A 24030-nucleotide genomic window follows, 5' to 3' on the forward strand; every position below is an offset into this window, starting at 1 on the left:
AAAAGCCATGAAAACATAAAGGAAAGTCAAGTGAGTACTAGCATGCTTGCATATATTGTTATCTCTTTTTGACTGTGCATAAAATCCAATTCATTCCCACAAGCTTCTGATACCTTGACTTCCCTACCATGACAGACTATAACCTAAAATAAACTAAGCTAAAATAAATTCTTTTACCCCTTAATTTGCCTTTGTCAGTGTGTTTTACACCAAGAGAAAGAAACTAAAAAAATATTACTCTAGTTGTACAAATATATGGAATAAGCAAATGCATAGAGACAATATAGATTCATGAATCTCTAGGACTAGATAATAATGGAGTGTATAGAGTGTGATCGCTAAATCATACATACTTTGGAGGAAGAGAAGGGCCCACGAGGAAAAAAGTTCTGGAATTAAATAAAGCTAATGGTTCCAGTTGTGCAATTTCGAGTATCTATTAAACCCACTAAGGTATATACCTTAAAGTGGTTTCATATACCATTCATATGTGTAATGGTTTGTATATGCTCATCCCAGGGTATGGCACTATTAGATGTGCTTTGTTGGAGGAAGTGTGTCGCAGTAGGGATGGACTTGGAAATCTTCCTCCTAGATACCTGAGCATGCCCAGTCTGTTCCTGACTTCCTTTGGATAAAGATGCAGAACCCTCAGCTCCTCCTGCACCATGCCTTCCTGGATGCTGCCATGCTTCTGCCTTGATAATGGACTGAACCTCTGAACCTGTAAGTCAGCCCCAATTTAATGCCGTCTTTTATAAGAACTTGCATTGGTCATGGTGTCTGTTCATAGCAGTAAAACCCTAACTAAGACAATATGCTATGTGAATTATATCTTGATTTAGAAGTATGAAGGAAAAGGAATGGAAACTGTGATCAGGGGTGAAGAGGAGGAAAGTAAAGTAACCAGAACAGTGATCCAAGAATACAAAAACATAACAAGAGTAACCAGATAAGTTGACGTCTTGCCAATGATGATTAGGGTCATTACAATTCCATATTCTATGGGTCCTTTCATTCACCACAAGATGACCAGAGTGGGAGTGGAGTTATCTTATACTGCCCTCATCAGCTATAGTATCATTACCAGCATACTCAGCACTAGCTTCTGAACCACAGATAATATACATTTGGGTAGATAGCTCATGTATCCAAGACAACATAGAATGTGCTGGACAGGCGTTTTTAAATTGCAGTTCAGATCTGAAAAAGATTTCAAAGATTATCATCACCTTAAAACAAAATAATCACAACTAATCTTGAAATAGGATAAAATATACTTTCAGTGGGCTATAGTGACCTTCCTGTCTTCTGAGCTCTTCTGACTGAATTACATCTCATTTCGACGCTTGCATTGTGCTTTATCTTTTATAATGCTACTTCACATCTGGATAGAGTTCAAATTCTTAAGTATAGCAGCATCTCTACATTCCTGATTTTTGGCACAGGGCCAGTCAATCATATCCTGGGCTTAACTGATATCTATTGCTGGACAACCTATGAGTCTCACGATTTGAATGCAAATGGCCCAAAGGCTCATGTATCAAAGATATAGTTGCCAGCTGAAAAGCCTTGTGGAAATTAGATCATGAAGGTATTAACTTCATTAGTGAACTAATACCCGATGAGTTCCTAGCTGAATAGGCTATTGGGGTGTGGCTTAAGCAAGGAAGTTGATCATCTGGGCCATGGCCCCTCATTCTTTCTCTTTCTCTTTCTTCCTTTTTCCTGTCTCTGTTTTTCCCTTATTCTCTCTGCCTCCTACCCATCATGAAAGGAGCCACTGTGAATTAGCAAGTATTCCATACCATGCATGATATTCTTCTCATAGACTGAAATCGATGGAACCACCCAGCCTCTGACCGTGAATTAGAAGAAATCCTTTCTTGTGAGATATGGTGGCACAATCTTGTGGTCCTGGCAGTTGATGCAAGAAGATTAGAGATTCAAGGTCATTCACAGCTATATGAAGAGTTCAAACCTAAACAGGGGTACATGAGATCCCCACCTTAAAGAAATATAAAAATGCAAACCAAAGGCACAATGATAAATATCTTTTCCCTTTAAGGTAATTTTGCTTGGATGTTTTGTCATAGTTACAAGAAATAATGCAAGTCTCTGTCTCTAAACCCATTTGGATCTGAGAAAAATAAGTTGGAATTTAAAATTAATGATGATGATGATGATGATGATGATGATGATGATGATGATGTTTGTATCAGAGGCAGAGGGACTTTGTAGCCTGTGGCTACTCTGACTGCTCCAAATTTAGTTTATTTTCCCCAGTGACAAAGTCTCCAATTCTATCCTTCCTGTGTTGAGTGGCATCTGTTCATGTTGTTTATGTTTTTCAATAGCCTTAACAAGACAGACAACTGAATCATTGGTCTCTTTACAACATGGGTAGGTTTTAAAGCCATAGAAAACTATGGCTTGGCTGCCTACCCATCCCCTCTGGAAGAAGTTCCTTCCCTCTATAGACGTTCTTTGAAATCCCAATGAATCCAGAATTCTGAATGCAGATGAGTAATTTCCTTTCTGGATCTCCTGTGGCCACCCAGGAGCACCCCTTCTGAGGTTACCACACACCCCAGGACCAGAACTCTTCATGGCTTCTGGCAGAGCAGTACTTTCAAGGGAGTCCTGTGGGGAGTGAGCTGTTCAATGGAAAAAGTGCAGCTTTGTATGGGATTTAAAGAGCCCCGGAGATCTGTGAAGCCCGTCTGTCACGAATGCCTTCATGGGCTTTAATTTGCTCCCATCCCACAGCAGACAGAAAACGTTTTCAGGAATTTTGTTTCTGTTTGAAAAATTTGATTTGTATTTTGATTTTAGAGAGGAGAACTCAGAATTCTGTGGAAGAATTACGTATCTATCCAGTGCATATTTTGATGTCTTTAGAAATCAAATGTCTATCCAGTTATGGAAAAAATACGGCTTTGACAGAATTTGGTTTGCTCATCATCTATCACACTGGCTGTTTTTCTTTAGTTGCAATAATAAACTCAAATCACTCTCAGGTTCACAAAGCCCTTCCGCAGCCAGCCTGCATCTGCTCACAGATGATTATGACCCTAGCTTTATAGAAGGCATGGGGACTGAGAGGGGCAGGAAAAAGGCAAACACATGAAGATAATAACAGAATAAGTACTCTAAAGTTAGGCACTAGGCTCGGATTCTTTCATCTTTATTTGGGATCTCACCTTATCCCATTTGTCTGTAGACATATGAAGACCAGACTCCAGAGGAAGACAACCAGAACAATTGGAGGGTATATTTTCTAAAATTAATATTGAGAGGAAAAAAATAAGCCTGAAGACTCAGAGATGATGTATATTATGACTTCCATTGCTGCTCTGTTCTCCTTCCTCACTGGCATGAAAATGTTGCCCGTACCTCAGAGTGAATTTATGGATAATAGGAACCTCGACTCCTGGGTCTGGGATTCAGACAAGCATCCCATCAAAGCAGAAGTTCACTGTGTTACATGCTGACATAAAATGGAAATGCTATCATGTTCCCATATGCAAACAACTTGCCAAAAAAATATAGTGCTTCAAAAGCCCTGTGCTGGATGGAGACAAGATCTCGGTACAAGCCGTGGGAGCAGGGTGAATCTATGAAGCAGAAAGTATGGGCTGAGGAAGAGATCAACCCAGTGACAGTTTACTGGCCTTGCTGTTCTCTTAAGAGGCACTAATGGTAGTGGACTGGTGCAGTGGAAGAAAACCCAGCTTCATTTAAAGCACTAGCATGAAATTGGCTGCAATAAAATTATGCATTAAGTGTGCATTATGTTTAATAAGACTGGATTGTACTTCCCATGTTTACTCTGTGACTATTGAGGCTGATCCAATTTTCTCAAGTTCTCCAATTGGTTCACGATCGAGTTTCTGGCCAGAAGGTCAAATTTCCCTTGCTGTTATTGTATGTCTCTATTACTTTACTATGGCATTTACACTTTATATTCATTACTTTTTTTTTCTATCTCCGGAACCTTCCCCATTCCAAAATGTTCCCTGTAGATGGCCCGTTTGACACAAATTAGAACAACCTTGATAGCTGTCAACTGGAGACTATCTGAGAACAAAAGGACATTATTGCAAGCCAGCATTGGAGGTAATTTCATGTGCTTTCTCTGAAGGCTTCTTAATGGCCTTTGAGAAGTAATACAGTTCAGATCTGCAGCCAGGAGACAAAGAATGGATGTTGGACAGCATGACTCGAGTGTGACTTGGTCTTTAGACTCTACTGTCCTGAGGTTAGGAGGGTTATCATCAGAAAAATTGAGATATCCAGCCTCGCTTCACTGATGTATATAGCCATTCATTCATGTAACTAGCAAATACTCCATGGGAGCCTACTGTGTGCCAGTACGACTGTGAATGTGATGGTGCTACAGCAGTCCATGTTACAGTCCTGCTGTGATTTCATACCATAATTAGAATGGGAAAGAGCAATATTGAGCCATAGAAACAAATCCTAATGCATGAGGGAAGTAGATGAAGGTGAGATAAGGGAAAAATTAATTTCTTTTTTTTTCCCGAGACAGGGTTTCTCTGTATAGCCCCAGCTGTCCTGGAACTCACTCTTGTAGACCAGGCTGGCCTCGAACTCAGAAATTCGCCTGCCTCTGCCTCCCAGAATGCTGGGATTACAGGCGTGCGCCACCACCGCCCGGCTGAAAAATTAATTTCTAATTAAAAAACCAGTAATGTTTTATGGAGAGAGTGGGATAGCTCTCCTAAAGATGGGGAAAGGAGAAATAGCAGCTCTGCAGGCAGGAAGAATATGGAAGTATCTAGGGGAGGACATCTAGAAAACCACAGGTGGAAAACCATATGGAGGGCATCCGTGACATGAGGGTTACAGGAGGACATGAAATACCAGGAAATGAGGACAGAGGACAGAGAGAGAGCTCTGCATAAAGCCATTGGGGATTTAGAGATAATCTCACAATCATAGAGGAGTAATAAAAAATTCACCCAACCCATAGTATAAGGTTTAATTTTTTTTTCTACAGATGGGCTCAATTAGATGAAAAACAGAGAACATGTCTTTGGAGCATCACCTTGTGTTCTCCCACATGCAAATGTGCAACAGGCATTGGTGTGTGTGTATGTATGTGTGTGTGTGTGCGTGTGTGTGCATGTGTGCACATGTATCTCCCTATACACACATACCTTATTCACAGTACTTCAGGCCTTGACCCTATAGTGGGTACTTGACATTGCAAACAGTGCTATACCTTTTATAAACCAGGGTTATTCTATGCATATACACTTAGAGAAATCATAGTAAGAGATCAGCAAAAGACCATGTAGGTTTTGGCAACCTCAGCATGAGATTTTTCATATTTTCTTTTTCCTTTCTTTTTTCCTTATTAGAACCTTTCAACTTTTCACTTATTGGAACAATTTATGGCTTTCTTCTAATTTTTCTTAACTTCCAAATTCTTTATTTCTGTACTTTGAGTGATTGCTAAGTAAATGATGAGTTTCAGCTTACTTTAACGCAATAAATGCAATACTATCACAGGTTATTTAGTGACTGAGATGTCTACCGTGTACTATGGATCGTGGATATGCCAAAGGATATGAGCTATTAATGAATACTGGGAAATAAACAGAAAAAAATTACATGTGGCCCTTATGAGGTAAAGATTTTTAAATAAAATTATAGATGTATTTGAAACTGTAAAAATAATGTACACAATGAATAAACAGATGAGAAGTGTTAGTCAAGCAAATAAATGGAATTTCTTAAAGGAGTTAAAAGCAAATTCTGAAGCAAAACATTGTAGAATATGTACATAACTAAATTTTAATTGAAAAATTTAACAACTGGTCTTAATATTACATTGAACACTATTGAAGGAAAATCAGAATCGTAAGACACAAACTAGAAAGCATGCAGACTAAAGAAGTGAATGGAGGAGTAGACACTAAAATAAAAAATTAAATGAATTGCATCTGACTTTAGGAAATCATAAAATGGTTTAGTATATGTTCTGTTGCAGGCCTGGATAGATAAAATAAAGAACTAAGGAAAGAAAAATAAATTTTAATAGTAACTTTTTCCCAAGAGCAAATGACAATGTAAGTTGAAAGACTGAATAAACATGCACATAAAACATATACATATACACACATAAACAAATACATATATAAAATAGTAAAATTTCTAGAAAACAAAGAAATCTCAAAGGCAAATAAAATATTATATTTATAAGTTAAAAATAATAAAATTACTTTAGAATTCATATCAGACTCAGTGAAAAAGGAATATGCGTGTTTGTTTGTTTGTTTGTGTTTCTTGAGACAATTTCTCTGTGTAATGGCACCCTGGCTGTCCTAGAACTCACTCTGTAGACTAGGCAAGCCTTGAACTCATAGAATTCTGCCTGCCTCTGACTCCTAAGTGCTTAGATTAAAGGCATGCGCCACCACCACCCAGGAATATGCATCTTTATAGTGCTGGAAGACGCATTTTAAAAACCTGCTTGATACAGGTTTGTGTGTGTGTGTGTGTGTGTGTGTGTGTGTGTATAGAGACATATATATTCTTCAAAAACAAAGGTGAGATAAAGACATTTTTTAATAAATGAGAGCTAGAAAGCATGGTGACAGCAGATATCCCTTATAAGAAATAGAATGTTCTTCAGGCTTAAAGGATTATACCACATTGAAATTCAGACATACAAGAAGAAACAGAGATGCTTTATATGTGTTAAGTATACTCATAAGTAAAGGAACACTACTCCCACTTGCTTTAAAATACCTTTGTCCTACTTGCTTTAAAATATTTTAAGGTTAAAAATAACATTTTATAGGCTCTAAAGAATGTGTAGGTGTAAAAGATATGACAATAATGAAAAGGAAAAAGAATAAAGCTTGCTATTCTCAGTATAAGGTTCTTTCTGTTTCTGAGAAATGGTACAATGGAAGTAATTAAAATATAAATTAAAGTAAGTAGATGAATTACCATAGAATTGTTTAAAGGGGCTGATCTAGTAAGTTAGAAATGGGGGGGGGGGGCAGCATGGAATAAGGACACATGTTCCACTATGTTCATAGCAGCCTTATTTATAATAGCCAGAAGCTGGAAAGAACCCAGATGTCCCTCAGTGGAGGAATGGATACAGAAAATGTGGTATATTTACACAATGGAGTACTACTCAACAATGCAAAACAACGAATTCATGAAATTCTTAAGCAAATGGTTGGAACTGGAAAATATCATCCTAAGTGAGGTAACCCAATCATAACACACATAGAATGTAGTCACTGATAAGTGGATATTAGCCCAGAAGCTCTGAATACACAATTCACATATCAAATGATTCACAAGAAGGAAGGAGAAGGCCCTGGTCCTGGAAAGGTTTGATGTAGCAACGTAGGGAATTATCAGAACAGAGAAGTGGGAGGGGTGATTGGGGAATGGGCAGAGGGAAAAGGGCTCAAGGGACTTATGGGGAGGAGCAAACCAGGAAAGGGGAAATCATTTGAAATGTAAACAAAGAATATAGAAAATTAAAAAAAATAAAATAAAAAAGAAAGATATGGGGGCAATACAAATGGAAAGTAAATAAAACAGTAGATTTAACATTATTCATATACATAATTAAACACACATAAGCCAATTATACCCAACTAAAAGGCAAAGATTAATGAACCATATAAAAACATTTGATCCAGTTATATGATATCTGTGAGGTTCATATTTTAAATAAATATACCTGAAAGTAAAAGTAGAAAAAATAGGAACTCTACAAACACTAATAAAAAAACTTCTTATAGAATGCCTGCATCAGTATCATGGAAGGTAGTCTCCATCATCAAAATAATCAAGAGTATGTAAGCATTCCAGATGATAATTCTCATGATACCAACTTCCTAATGCTGCATGAGAAATGATTGAGGAGAAGCAAGTGCAAGATTATAGTGGAAGATTTTAATAGGTCTGTATCAATAGTCAATGGTATGAATATATAGATAACTAATGAACATATTGTTTATATATACACCAGTAATGAACTTAAATAAGACATTTTTACAGCAGTTCAATTAGTCACTGCAACACATTATGTTCCAAGCGAGAAACAGACTATTCATCAAGATACACCATCTACTGCAACATAAAATCAACCTTAACTATATTTAGTTAAAGAGAAATGACATGTAGTCATTCTCTAAATATAATATAATTAAATTAGAGATTAATAATGAAAAGATAACTGGAAATCTCCAAGTATTTGAGAATGAAATAATACTTATAATAAATGACCCACAAAGTCTGATGGAGAGCATTTCCCTAACCCACAAGGAATCCTGGGTTCAATCCCTAGAACTGGATGACATAGGCATGCTGCTGCACAGGTGTAATCTCAGGACTTGGTGGGGTACTGGAAGAAGAATGTGGAGTTCAAGGTCATCATTGCCTATATAGCAAGTTTGAGGTAGCCCACTGTCCTGGAGAGTTTTATGTCAACTTATGACAAGCTAACTTGATCTAATAGTAGGAAACCCCAATTAAGAAAATGTTTTCTTAATTAGTGATTGATAAAGGAGAGCCCAGTCCGCCGTGGATGAGGTCATCACTGGGTCTTGGGTTCTATAAGAAAATAGGCTGAGCAAAGCCAGTGAGCAGCACCCCTCCACAGCCTCTGCATCAGCATCAGCTCCTGCCTCCAGGTTCCTGTCCTGTTTGAGATCCTATCCTGACTTCCTTCAGTGATGAACTGCTGTGATGTTGAAGTGTAAGCCAAATAAACCCTTTCTTCTCCAACTTGCTTTTGGTCATGGTGTTTCATCACACTATGACAGCCACTATGTATGAGTGTCTAAATAAACAAATAATCTATAGTTAAAGAAGTTCTACAGAAAAGTAGAAAGCACATGTTGAGCTCAGCAAGAAGGAAAACAAAACAGAGCTTGCAGAATCCAGATATGATGTCGCTCAGAAGGAGGGGGACAGCTTTAAACACCCGTACTAGAAAATAAGAAAGGTTGATAATCAAAACATCAAAACTCAAGTTTTGGCTATTATAAATAAGGCAGCTCTGAACATAGTGGAGCATGTGTGTCCTTATTACATGTAGGAGCACTTTCTGGGTATATGCCCAGGAGTGGTATAGCTGGGTCCATAGGTAGTACTATGTCTAATTTTCTTTTTTTTTAATATTTTTAATTTCTATATTCTTTGTTTACATACCAAATGATTTCCCCTTTCCCGGATCCCCCCTCCCCATATGTCCCATAAACCTTCTTCTCTCCATCCATTCTCCAATCACCTCCCTCCTTTTTCTCTGTCCTTATATTCCCTTCCAATGCTAGATCTATCCTTTCCAGGATCAGGACCCTCTCCATACTTCTTCATGGGAGTCATTTGTTATGCAATTTGTGCCTTGGGTATTCAGGGCTTCTGGGCTAATTAATATCCACGTATCACAGATTGCATTCCATGTGTATTCTTTTGTGATTGGGTTACCTCACTTAGGATGATATTTTCCAGATCAAACCATTTGCCTAAAAATTTTGTGAATTCATTGTTTCTAATTGCTGAGTAGTATTCCATTGTGTAAATATACCACATTTTCTGTATCCATTCCTCCTTTGAGGGGCATCTGGGTTCTTTCCAGCTTCTGGCTATTATAAAAAAGGCTGCTATGAACATAATGGAGCATGTGTCTTTATTGCATGCCGGGGAATCCTTTGGGTATATGCCCAGGAGAGGTATAGCAGGGTCCTCCGGAAGTCTCATGTCCAGTTTTCTGAGGAACCTCCAGACTGATTTCCAAAGTGGTTGTACCATCTTACAGCCCTACCAGCAGTGGAGGAGTGTTCCTCTTTCTCCACATCCTCGCCAACACCTGCTGTCTCCTGAGTTTTTGACCTTAGCCATTCTGACTGGTGTAAGGTGAAATCTCAGGGTTGTTTTGATCTGCATTTCCCTAATGACTAATGATGTTGAGCACTTCTTAAGATGCTTCTCGGTCATCTGAATTTCTTCAGGTGAAAATTCTTTGTTTAGATCTGTACCCCATTTTTAATAGGGTTATTTGGTTCCCTGGGGTCTAACTTCTTGAGTTCTTTGTATATATTGGATATTAGCCCTCTTTCAGATGTAGGGTTGATGAATATCCTTTCCCAATTTGATGGTTGCCGTTTTGTCCTTTTAACAGTGTCCTTTGCCTTACAGAAACTTTGTAATTTTATGAGGTCCTATTTGTCAATTCTTGATCTTAGAGCATAAGCTATTGATGATCTGTTCAGGAACTTTTCCCCTGTGCCCATGTCCTCAAGGTCTTCCCCAGTTTCTTTTCTATTAGTTTCAGTGTGTCTGGTTTTAAATGGAGGTCCTTGATCCACTTGGAGTGAAATTTAGTACATGGAGATAAGAATGGATCAATTTGCATTAATTTTCTGAGGAATCGCCAAACTGATTTCTAGAGTGGTTTTACCAGCTTGCAATCCCATCAACAATGGAGAAGTGTTCCTCTTTCCCCACATCCTCTCCAGCATCTGCTGTCCCCTGAGTTTTTCATCTTAGCCATTCTGACTGGTGTAAGGTGGAATCTCAGTGTTGTTTTGATTTGCATTTCCCTGATAACTAAGGATGCTGAACATTTCTTTAGGTGCTTTAGAGCCATTTGAGTTTCCTCATTTGAGAATTCCCTGTTTAGTTCTGTACCCCATTTTTAATAGGGTTATTTAATTCTCTGGAGACTAACTTTTTGAGTTCTTTGTATACGTTGGATATTAGCCCTCTATCGGATGGAGGGTTAGTAAAGATCTTTTCCCAATTTGTTGGTTGCCATTTTGTCCTATTGACTATGTCCTTTGCCTTACAGAAGCTTTGCAGCTTTATGAGGTCCCATTTGTAGATTCTTGGTCTTAGAGCATAAGCCATTCGTGTTCTGTTCAGAAACATTCCCCCTGTGCCCATGTGTTCAAAGTTTGTCCCCACTTTCTCCTCTATAAGCTTCAGTGTGTCTGATTTTATGTATAGATCTTTGATCCACTTGGACTTGAGCTTTGTACAAGGAGATAAGAATGGGTCGATTTGCATTTTTCTTATTTATAATAGCCAGAAGCTAGAAAGAATCCAGATGCCCCTCAACAGAGGAATGGATACAGAAATTGTGGTATATATACACAATGGAGTACTATTCAACTATTAAAAACAATGGATTCATGAAATTCTTAGGCAAATGGATGGAACTAGAAAGTGTCATCCTGAGTGAGGTAACCCAGTCACAAAAGAATGCACATGGTATGCAGTTACTAATAAGCAGATGCTAGTTCAAAAGTTCAAAATAAACAAGTTAAAATTTACCCAGCACAGTAAGCTCAAGAAGAAGGAGGACTTAAGTGAGGGTGCTATGGTTCCTCTGAGAAAGAGAACAAAATGCTCACAGGAGCAACAGGGAGGCAACTGTGGAGCAGAGTCTAAAGTAAATGCCACCCAGCGAGTGCCCTACCTGGGGATTCATTCAGTAAATAGTCAGCAAAACCCCGACACTACAACGTGAAGTGTGTACCAAAAGGAGCATGTCATGGCTGTCTCCAGAGGGACCCTGCCAGAGTCTTACAAATTCAGAGGCAGAAACTAGCAACCAACTATTGGACTGAGCTTGGAGTCCTCAACAAAGGATCTGGAGGGTGGTTCAGAGGAGCTGAAAGGGTATATAGCCCCATGGGAAGAATAATGACTTCGGACACCCAGACACCCCAAGATTCCAAGGGACTGAACCATCAACCAAGGGATATACATAGTTCCAGCCAAAAATGTGGCAGAGGAATTCCTTTTTGGGCATTAGTGGGAGGAGTGGTCTTTGGTCAAGTAAAGGCTCAATAGAGGCCACAACAAAGGGAAACAGATGGGGGGGGGAAGCTGGGGGGGAAGGTGGGACTGTTTCGGGTAAAGGGGCATATACATGGAGGCAGGGGTGGGAGGAGGGGTAGGGAATCGTTGGGGAGGGGGCTTTTGGGAGGGGGGAAGTTGGGAAAGGTTTTACCATTGGCAATGTAAATGAAGAAGATACTCAATAATAATAAAAAAAAAAAGCTCTAAGTTTTTAACCTTAAGATACAAGAAGTTAAATTCAAAGAGTTGAAAAAAAGAAAAAAGAAAAGAAAGATGACAAACAGCACGAACTAACCTGGGCCCTTGAGGTTCTCAGAGTCTGAACCACCAATCAAAGAGTACACATGGGCTGGACCTAGACCTCCCCACACATATGTAGCAGATATGCAGCTTGGTCTTCAACTGGAATGGGGGCTATCCCAAAAGCTGTTGCCTATTATGTGGGATGTGTTCTTCTAACTGGGCTGCCTTGTCTGGCCTCATCTACAGAGACTTGAAGGGACATGGTGGGGAATAGCCAAGGGGGGCCCCATCACTCAGAGGAGAGGGGTAGGGGGGATGGAGGAAAGATTGTGAGAGGGGTGACTAGGAGAGGGCAGTAAGCAGGATGTAAAGTGAATAAGTAAAAATTAAAATTAAATCGAAAAATTAAAAAAGAAAGAAAAAAGAAGATAAACAAATGAGGTATGTTAAATGATAGAGAAACATTTTAAAATCCAAACATTCATTCTTTTAAAAGGATAGTTGGCAACCCCATAGATAAAATGATCAAATAAGCCAATACTAAACATTGAGAAAATAGGATCGTAACTTAAGAGATAACCAATAACAAAATGAAAACATTAAGACATTACACTGAGTCTATGAGCATTAAATAATAACAAGGAAGTATTTTGATAACATCATGCCAATACAATCATTAGTTAGAATTGAAAACTTACAGTCTGATCAAAGACAAAGCTAGTAAGTTATAGTCCATCAAGAGTGACGCTTCCAGATTAAAAAAAAAATATTATTTAGAAGATTAGCATACAAACCATATTGAGAAAAATATTTATTTTATGACTTTTGACAAAAAGATTTGTATCCAGAATATGAAAAGAGCGTTTAAAAGTCAATATAAGTTTTTAAAATCAAACTGTGTTTTCAGGTGTCAAAATGTTATTTAAAGGCTACATTCAGTAAAGAGCTTGTGAGGATGCAATGGATTAAAAAAATAAAAAGACAACAGACCACAAGGCCTCCTCTACTGCTACACAAAACAAAAGGGAAGAAAGACTGATGAGCAAAAACTTCAGGCCACAAAACAACCTGAGCCTGTCTCTGGCATAGAAGGACCTCAACAACAGCTATCCTTTAGAGGCACCATGTGCGGCAGAAACAGGTCCCACTTGTATTCCTACTAGGCTCTGGCATTGGCTGGGAGCAGCAACTGGTACTGTCAGTCAGCTCTACTCCCTGAAGTAGATTGTTTCAAAGGAGATTTGAAGTCCATGCTTCCACAGCCCACAAGTTGTACTGGTTCAGAAATGGGTAAAGCAACAAGGTAGACAGTGACCAAGGGGAGATATATAAACAGCCAGAAAAGACATGAGAACTGGCTCGGTATCAGTCACTATCAGGAGAATACAAATCACTAGCTGACCCTGAATACCCACCAGGACACCTGTGAAGTAAACAATTAACAGCTATTACTGGTAAGGACGATTAACATCTGGGATCTTCACAGACTAATGCCAAAGTATGAAGTGGGGAAACCTCCCTGGGAAAATGGCAGGCTCCTTATAAGGGTGTGTACTCAACAGAAGCGAACAGTCTTCAACAATGGTCTAACAACTCCTGGGCCAGAGAGAGGGCTCAGCAGTTAGGAGCATTTGCTGTTCCTGCAGAGGACCTGCATAGGTTTTGAGCACCGCAGGACAGCTCACAACTATCTCCAGTTCCAGGGGATCTAACACCTACTGTCCTTCCCAAACACCAGAAATACACGTGGTGATCAGGCATGCATTCAAGTTGCCACTCATACCTATAAACTTAAAATAAATAAGTAAATAAATAAGTAAATCTTAGAGAATGTTCTAGCAACTTTAGTAGTGATAGTTTTAGCTGGAAACATTCTAAGCATCCATTAGTAAGAGCAAGGTAAATACTATTCAGGAATTTAAAAGAAATGACCTATTAATATGCACAGCAACATGGATGAAGCTAAAAATCTTAGTGAGCAAAAGAGATTACACACACAAAAAAAGAGCACAGATCCTATGATTCACTCCAGTAAACTGAAAACCATCATTTCCCATAATAATTGAAAACAGATCAGTGGGTGTCTTGGGAGGAAGACACAGTGGGTAAATGCAGAGGGACATGCAAAATGGAGTGACAGAAATGCCTTGTGGCCTGACAAATGCTTTGTGTCCATACATCCCTCTGTTATCCTCAAAATGCATAAAAAGAACCATGAACATAAAGATCCACATGCTACTCACAAACTATAAGATTATAAGCATTGTTTTTTTTAAAGTAACACATTTGCACACTGCACTAAGATATGAAAATAAAATATAATTTCTCTGTTTCCTGAAAGTGATCGGTTCTCCACCTAAAAGGAAGCAGGGAAGCCTACAGCTGAAATTAAAATTATCTCAATCATCCTCCCTGTTTAACCAGATTAAATATTGAATATAGTTACATTCACCTTCCACTCTGAGGAAGCTCACATTTTCACCAATTTGTGAACACTATTGCTTTGGGTAAATATTTCATAATACAACATGTCTGACTCCCTCTGTTCTTTATCCTAACAGAGTTTCTGGATCCCCCAACAAAGCTTCATTGCACATTCTTGAAGAGAGAAAGGAGGCACTGGGTGCAAATGGTGATCCTAGTCTTCTCTGATCTGGTCCCTGGGCTGGCCATTGCTAAAATGTTCCATCCATAGCAAGGCAGTACTATTGAAAACATCTATCACCACTCTAAGTGCATATCCCTGTTTGAGGGTCCCTACGTGCAGTGACGTCTTTACCTAAACAGAGTTCCACATAAATCCTGTCTTACAGTTCTTCAGGATCCCCTTATTATAGAGGCTCATAGAAAGTTCTAGATGCTCGATTGATTTGGAGACTAAAAGCAATGTCTCCATTCCATCTATCAATCTGTCACTGTCATGGGTTATGTACACACAGTAGGGAAAAAAACTCAGGAGGGACTGTCCTTGGTAGCATACTACCCTCCATGGAGCCAAAGACTATCCTCCCCACCTTATATCACCATTTCTATAGTTCTCTAACAGCTGCCATGATATTTTGGCTCACCTATGGCAAGTGTTCTATTTCCTAACTGCAAGTATTATCAAGATGTATTTTTTATTACAGTGTGTGTGTGTGTGTGTGTGTGTGTGTGTCCATATGCATATGTGTGCAGGTGCTCACAGAAGCCAGGAGTGGTCACTGATTCCTCTGGAACTGGAGTCATGTGCTAAATGTGTGTGTTAGGAATCAAACCTGGGTCTCCAAGAGCCGGAAGCTCTCTTGACCTCTGAGCCATCTCCCCATCCCAACTACTAGGTTTCTAAAGCCTGAGTTGCTTACGCTTCTGTTCCGACTGCCCAGGACTCACAGCAGCTGGAAGGCACAGACAACCTTGAGCAAGGGCTGGCTGTGAAGAAGAAATGCACTAGCACCTATCATTCCACTATCATCAAACTCTTATCCCTTCATATACAAAATGTTTCTTCCTACAGCCACTCTCATAAGATCAGTGGCCAAACTATTCCCACTGGGTTTTCTTCCTTTCATTATCCCCTCTAGCCAACGGTCAATTGTTTCCAGCTCTAACCAGTAGCAAAGAAAGGGGTCACCATGGACACTCAGCAAAATAGTACCTTTTTGGTAATAAAATGCCCGTCCATCTTTCACCTTTAGGATGTCAGAATTATGAATCAAGGTGCCCCTCTCCCCCCCCCCAAAAAAAAGTGGAAGATAGAGGAGAAGTAAATAGAATAATACCCAAGGTAGGAAATTGAAATTGTTAAGAACCAAACACCCCATTGGGCTCAAGATTGCCCATTGGAATTTTCCTACCCCTCTACCTCACTTTGCCACTATGCTGAGCGCCCATCACACTCAGCTGTCATCTTCAGGGCAAATTAAAGACCAGTCCCTGCAGTTGAACAAAGCTGGCCGAGTTCATTTCAACGTTTGGAACTGTATGATCCTGAGTGCTCTCTTCACATCTTGAAGACATCCTGTTCTTTATCCTGGTACGGTAGGAGCACCCCAGCTGCCACCGCCATCCCCGCTAGGCTGTCCTTGACATTTCGTTCCACCGTACTTCACAGTGTTGTAGTCCGTACAAGCAGGAACCTTTTGTAAATGAAGAGGGAAGCATTATCTAGAACCTCTGTATGAAAGTAAGTTTTTCTCCTTCACAGTGGCTCCTGGGATCCAGAAACTATTGTGTTTTCAGCTAGTGAGACCCAGTTAATAAAATTATTGAAAAACAACCCAGCATGCATATATGTTCATGGTCAATACATATGTCTTAACAAAGACACCCAAGCCAGAAGTTCCCATCAAGTACTGGGCTGTGTGGTCTGAGCCCCTTTGTGAGTCTAAACTCCCTATGCTTGGTGTGTCCACAGAATACCAAGCTCTACTAGGATCAGTTAAAGCCACAGTGCAGGTCAGGCGAGTCTTCTTTGTTTTGAACTGTGTATTAGATCAGAAGAAGCAGCTCTGTGCAGGTAAAGTGAAAGCATGTTACATGACCCTTCAGAGATCCCTCTCCAAGCTGCCACATTCATGGATTTGGTATGTGTCCTGGCCCATGCTTATCGGTTCACTCCATCTCCATCTACATGTGTCCCCAATACACTTCTTAGATGCTGTCATACTGCCTGCATTGTTCTGCAGTCCTTTTTTCCATTTAAAATAATGTTTATAAGATAAATTCACATTGATACATATGGATCTCATTCATTTTGGCAACTGCATGCGGATTCTATCACCGGAATAAAGCGCCATTTGCATATCCTTTCTGCTAGAGATGGACATTTATGTTGCTTCTAATTCTTCTCTATTTTAAACAATGCTGCAGCACATGCCTTTGTCCAGGTCCCCTGTGTACATGCAGGAATGGTTATAGCAATCCTTAAGGGAGGGGCTTCTGGGTCCTGGAACGTGTCTGCCTTCTACTTTCTTATTGATATTGACATTAATTCAAATGCATACTATGAACAGTGTGGTGACTGTTCTGTAACTGCCATGCTGAGTGACCCATCTGGGATTCTACTTTACATCCCATACAGCAGGGGCTGGACAGAACTCTCATCACCATAACTACCTTGGGACTCAACTCTTTCTCCCAGGGGCCTTTCTGGTCCCATCAAGGATACCCTGCAAAGATCAGCTGCTCATACCTGGAGCCAGATGAGTTATGTGGTCTCAGCCACCTCAACTCCCACATCTCTCTCCCCCACCCAAGCAGCATCAGATCCCACTCTCTCCTGGTCCAAGTCAGCCTTATCTCTGTGAAAGGCTGTGACAGCTTCAAGTCTAAAATTTCATTCTGTATCTCCCTCATGGCAGCAAATGGGAGTTTTACCTACGGCTGATCATCCTGCTTCCTTGCTTAAAGTCGCTCATCACCCTTGGAGCAAAGCCTAAATGTTTTAGTTTGTCCATTGTACGCACTCTGCTCTGGGATCCTCATAGCACCAATTTGTCTCTGAATTCCCCTGGACTCTGCTAACATGGAATGCATGATAAATAAAAAGTACCTGAATGAGTGAATGGTACCTGTCTGCTCTTGCTGCAGTGGTTCAAACAAAAATGAATATAAAAAAGAAAGAGAAAGAAAGAAAAAAGAAAGAGGGAGGGAGGGAGGGAAGAAGGAAGGAAGGAACAAAAGAAAGAAGGAAGGAAGGCAGTGAGACATTCCTCTCCAAACTGGACAGCAATAGTAGCCCCTGGCTAGTATTCAATGTTAACAAACAGAGTAAATCTGGAGGGTTCAAGTGACCACCAAAAGAAATCTTGTTTTTCCAAACACATTTTAAATCATAAAATTTGCTCACAGTATAGGAAACCTTTTGGTATTGTACATAGTCAGCTTTTAACAGCCTGTGTTAATATAAATACAAAATATCCCGACTACTACACCAATATTCTATTGCTGAACTTACTCTCTTAATTAAGTGGGTTTCGGTATCATCTAAGTAATTTTTTTTCTTTTTAGTTCTGTCTTGAACAGTTATTGTTTTCAAGCATGTTTATAGGAAAGTTTTAAAAATTGTACAATGAGCATTTTCACACTTATCATCTAGATCCAGTAATTATTAGTATCTTGCCATATTATTTTAGAACTCTTCATAACATATGTAAGGATGATTTATGTTTTTGTTTAAATTAGTTTATTGTGCATATTATGACACTTCCCTACAATTTCTACATAAATGTCTAAAACTACAAAGCATTAGTCTACATAAACAGCTCTTCATGTCATCTAATAACTGGCCTATATTCAAATATTTCCCAACTTGTATCAAATGATACTTTATAAATTATTTTCAAACCATGAGGGCTGATAGGTTATGCATTATTACTGCCTCTTGTATTTTATTCTATACCAATACTTCCCATAAATCCTGTGTGTGTATATATGTGTGTGCATGCACACTCATGTGTGTGCTATGTAGGTGTACACACAAAGAGGCCGGAGGAGGGTGTCAAGTGACTTGCTGTATTATACTTTGCTTTATTTTCTTAAGAGAATGTCTCTCCCCAAGCCCAGGGCTACCGTAACAGCTAGCAATCTTTTCATCATCCTTTACGTCCCTACAACTTAGGTTACAGGTATGTCTATAGTCATGCGCTGCTTTGTTCCCCATGGATGCAGACACTCGAATCAGATCTTCATACTTGCATAGAAAGTGTCCATACTCATTAAGCCACTTCTCCAGCCCCACAGGAAGTTTTGGGTTTTTTATAGACTGACTTTTGGAGAAGTCCAAGTCAAGGTGCCTTCTAACATTTGGAATCTGTAATGTCGTTTAGCTTTTTCCTTGATTGCCTGTTTTTCTTCTAAAAGTCTAAAAGTAAAGACCAGAAGCTTGATTACATTCTGGTTAAATTTGTTTGGTTGGTTTTGAGAAAAAAAAGTTAAAGATAACCATGAGTATTCCATATTCTCTCAGAAGTACATCACATTGGACTACTGTGTGACTAGTGATAGTAAATGTGGTCACTCTTACAAAGATGGAATTTTTCCTTCAAGATCAACAATTTCATTCTGAGAATCTAGCAGAATTGGCATGAGTGCAGCCTTGTATGCACCAGGCCCAGGCAAGCATTTTTATACCTTCCTATGAGTCCTGGAAGAGAAAAATAACTCCTGTCCATACAAAGATGGAGAAACAGATTCCAGTCTGTGAAGACACCTAGTCCAAAGAGAAACTCTGCTTCCTGTTACATCCTTTTCAGATTAATGAGGATGCATGAAATAGAGAAGGGCCCACATTTGGGGTTCTCAATCTCTTGCCTTAGTTTATCTAAGAACACTTGCAGTCAGATAAAAATGAAAATAATGCCCCCACACACACACACACACGTGATTGAGGCTTTATGAGTTGCTTTTAGCTCTTACTTTAGCACTTTCTACACGGTGTTTTCCATTCCTAAACCATCTTAAATGCAAAAATTGATGAATGATAGAACTAAGGCATATTTTATTTTTATGTTTATTAGTGGTACATCTTAATTTTATATTTTTTTCCACTGGAATTTGACGGGCCGGAAGTTGGGATGATGGGTGACTGTATCATCCTGGTACCACTGTCAGCTTGTGAGAATGACAGGTAACCCTATGGTTTCAATGACAGAAAGCTTGTTCATTGCTACTGTTGTCTAAGCATGACTGGCTTCCTTCCATCTTAGGGGAAAAAGAAATCCCCGGCATTTCAGACAGAACCTTGGCTTTGACATTCCTCTCACATGGACTCTTCATCAGAAGAGCCATCTTGTTCTTTGCATCCATGAAGCTGGGACTCCCTGGGCTCTGATAGACACATACAATAAAAGGAAAATAAGTTACAAGGCACAGCAATTGTAGAACAAAAAGGGTAATTACTACCATGTGGGGATTAACATGTTTCTTTTATATTTGATAAAGAACCTTCTCCTCAGATACACTGGGAGTAGAATAGTCTACACTTGTCTATTGCCTGTATCTCATATTTGATATCCTATATTCTGGCTCCTGGAACATCCTATAAACTTCTCTTTAAAACTGTTTAGTCCTTAGGTTGAGGAATTTGCTCAGTGAATAAAATTTTGCCAAGCAAGTATGAGGGCTTAAATTGGAATCCTCAGAATGCATATAAAAGTGAGATGTGGTAACACACACACACACACACACACACACACACTGCAGCTATAGTACAAAATGAGAGACAAAGACAGGAGAGCTTTGTCACTGAAAAGCTTGCTTGCCAGCTAGCTTGGTGTGCATAGCCTCTAACAAGAGACCCTGTCTCAAGTTAGAAGGAAAGGAAAAACTCTTAAGGTTCTCCTCTGACCTCTATATGCATTATGCATGTATACATACACACACACACACACAGAGAGAGAGAGAGAGAGAGAGAGAGAGAGAGAGAGAGAGAGAGAATTGCTTAGCCCATATGTTGCTTGATTTTCTTATAACACTTTATCAAGTTCCTTCTCTTTTATGTGCATGTTCTCTCTCTCTCTCTCTCTCCCTCTCTCTCTCTCCCCCCACCCCCGCTTCATATCTCATCACTCTTTACTCCCTTGACCTTTCTCTCATTTCTCTGACCATTCTTCCTATTTCCTTTGGCATAGAGAAGATGCTGATATACCCCTGAGGTCATATTCTTGGCTATCATTATAGTTGGCATGCTCTTCATGAATGACCTCATCACCACTGTGGCTTCAACCACTTTTTATGTTTGGATCAGTCCAGTTTGACCTTGAGGATCCAAATCCCCACAGTTCTCCAGTGCGCAGCATACTTGAGTGTTTAACTTCCCATTGTTCATCTCCATTGTGCATCCCCAAAGAAGAGTCCCTTCCTCCATCCCTCAACCTGCTCCTCCTCTGTTCCCCATTCACTCAGATGTACCTCTGTCCACTCCCCAAAGTGAGAAATAAAGGATTCAGCTTTGATGCCTCGCTTCTCACCTACACCATATCCTGTAAGTCAAGTTCTGGGCACAAGTTTTTAAGTATGTTTTCATCTTTTTTTTTTTAATTTGACTCATAATCTCACTACTCTACTCCATTTGGGGAGCACATTTCTGCAAATTTTCTAAGTGGCATTTTTGTTCTAACGTGTGCTCCCTCTATTCCCCAAGGCTTTTGCATAGCCAAATAACTGGTATGAACCACAAATCTGATATTAATAATCTATTTAAATTGTATCAATGGGTGAATTCTTTTGCACAATCTTAAAGGTCTTCATGACCTTCCTGCTGGATACATATTGGTGTATAGCACAGACACTTTAGTCATCTGAACTACAATGTCTAGGGTAGAGAATGCTCATACTGTGTTTCAATGTTTCTTGCCTCACGATCACTTAAACAGCTCACCCATGACCTCCAGATTAGCTTCAGGGATGTGAAGATGATCTGGATGCTAAATCTGTCAACCCATTGTTTATTAGAGTTGGTTTGGCTGATCTGGCTTGCTAAGCAGGTATCTCCCTTCTCCCTCACCCCTCCACCTATCTCCCTCCTGAAGTGCTGTACTTAGTTGAAGAAAATGACCTTCTCTGGATAAGAGAACCATTCTGTTGATGGTAAGTGGTGGTACTCCCCTGGTAAAACTTCCAAACAACCTCTTAAGATTAATTTCAGATGGCACCAGGAATTTTAACAACTTTATTTTCACTATTCTTCCCCATTTACAGATTTATTCATTAAACATGCTCATCTTTAGAAACAATTGAATATATACTTTAAGATCTGAAATATTTATATACATGCTTACCTACTATGAATAAAATTAGTTTGATTCTCTTCATTAACATTGTTCTGGTTGAAAATGATGTCCAGTTTGCCAGCCAAGAGGAATAGCAACCATCTATGGAAAAGTGAATGCTATCAATATTTGTTGGCCATTGGTCCAGACAAAACCATCACATACGGTTGCGTAGGATATGTTCTTTGCATATGCACCAATAAAACTGCAATGGTTAGAGTTACCTGTCAGCTTGAGGAAAATTGGACTCTCAAACAAGGCGGGCCTCTGTTCTTGCCTGTAGGTTATCATGATGATATTAATTAATGTGGGAAAACTCATGCTAATTATACACAGGATCATTCCCTGGGAAGGGGATCATTTTGCAGATAAAAGGTAGAGAGCAAATGAAGCATCATCATGTATTCATCCCTCTCTGCTTCTGGATCATGGATCAGCTGAAGATATGAAGAATTCCAGGACCTCTTGTCTGCAACAGTCCAAGTTAACTGATGGAAAACTCAAAGCAAAGGAATCCAAGCCAGAGACTCTGGAAGACAAAGTGTCCCCAAGTTCAAAGATGACATCGAAAACTATCAAGGACAATGCTTCTAGAGTCTGTGCAGAGTCTGGGAGGTAGGGAACATGTTTCCATGGTAAATGGAATGAATATCTCCAGTGGAAATGAAATATTCTATTATTGTTTTGTACTTATGTTCCAGGTAGATCTTAGAATAGCTCACTTAGGACAACATTTAAAACAGATTTAAAACAGTTAAGCCTTCTCACAACAGTCCAGTCTTAGAGTCTCACAAGGAAAAAGAAATTAACTTATACTAATGTCCAAAAGGTTTTATTCTGAGAAAATAAGAGAAACTACTCAACAGCAGAGATTGTCAAGGAAGTAACAAATGGCTTTTCCAGAGGTTTGGATTGCTTGGGTCAACCTCAGGTTTGATTTCAACATGTAGCATAGCGCTCTTAACCTTCCTATGCTGTGACCCTTTAATATAGTTCCTCCTGTTGCGGTGAGCCTCAACCATAAAATTATTTTGTTGCTACTTTATAACTGGAATTTTGCTACTGCTATGAATCATAATGCAATTACTGATATACAGGATATCTGATATGTGACTCTCAAAGGGTTATGACCCACAGGCTGAGAAATACTGACCTAGCATGAAGAGAAACTGCCCAGTGGAAAGGACACGGCTGTTCTGAGATAAAGGAAACGAATTGGATGTTTCCATAGCACAACAGCCACTGCTGAGTCTGCATACAGACAGTCCAAGTCTCTCTCCCAGCCACATGGTAGGATGGAATTTTCCACCCACTTAAGTTAACTGTGACCAGTGAAATATGAGCTCATATTTCAAGCTGAATTGTTTCTGAATGGCAGATCTAAGAGTATGTTTTTCCTCTTACGGTGATGATGTCAGTACTACAGTGACAGCTGCTCTGTCAGCCTGGGCCCAGAGTGAGGACCCTCCATGAGGATGGAGGACAAGTCTCCAAGTGGACACTCAATCTTACACTCAAGTAGAGTGACAGGGAATTAAATTTTTGTTATTTGATGTGCCTAAGATGTGGGCATTGGTTGTTATTGTCACATGATCTGGGCTGTCCTGACATATCCAAGTTCTTTCTCTGGATTATTAAACATAGTCCTTACTGGTTTGAACACTCTGGTTCTCGTTTCAGAAATAGAGATAGCTGTAAAAATATCTACTGCCATCCAAGGATCTAAAATTAGCACCTAAACGGTAAATCTTCTTAAGAACAGCCATTTTTAGCCTTGACAGGTCTCCATTACCAAGAGTGGAGGACTCTGTCCTCCTAGTAACTTCAGAATGTGTTTCATTTGAGAGCTTTGGCTTTGTGTGAAAAAGAGTAGACTCACAACTGACAAACCATCCAATAAATTTTACCATCAGCCTTTTATTGAGAGGCAGAGTCTGGGCTGGAGCAAGGGCTCTGCCAGGGAGGGTACTTATCCCAGGAGCCTGGTGACCTGAGTCCTGTCCCAGAGAGGCACAGAAAGATTCAAGGAGAGAAGCAATTCCTCAAGGTTGTCCTCCCCCAACACACACACATCGTATACACACACACACTCACACACACACTCACACACATACACACACACACTCACACTCACCCACTGACAATGATAATAAATACATTATTTTTA

At 39.6% G+C, this 24030-nt stretch overlaps 1 pseudogene; it reads right to left on the reverse strand.

Annotated features, from left to right (window-relative positions):
- LOC127680248 (60S ribosomal protein L18-like) overlaps nucleotides 1-16159 on the reverse strand; it is a 28870-nt pseudogene extending 12711 nt beyond the window's left edge.
- Between the last annotated feature and the right edge of the window lie 7871 nt (nucleotides 16160-24030).

Source organism: Apodemus sylvaticus, chromosome 3, assembly GCF_947179515.1.
Source record: "Apodemus sylvaticus chromosome 3, mApoSyl1.1, whole genome shotgun sequence".
Lineage (NCBI taxonomy): Eukaryota > Metazoa > Chordata > Mammalia > Rodentia > Muridae > Apodemus > Apodemus sylvaticus.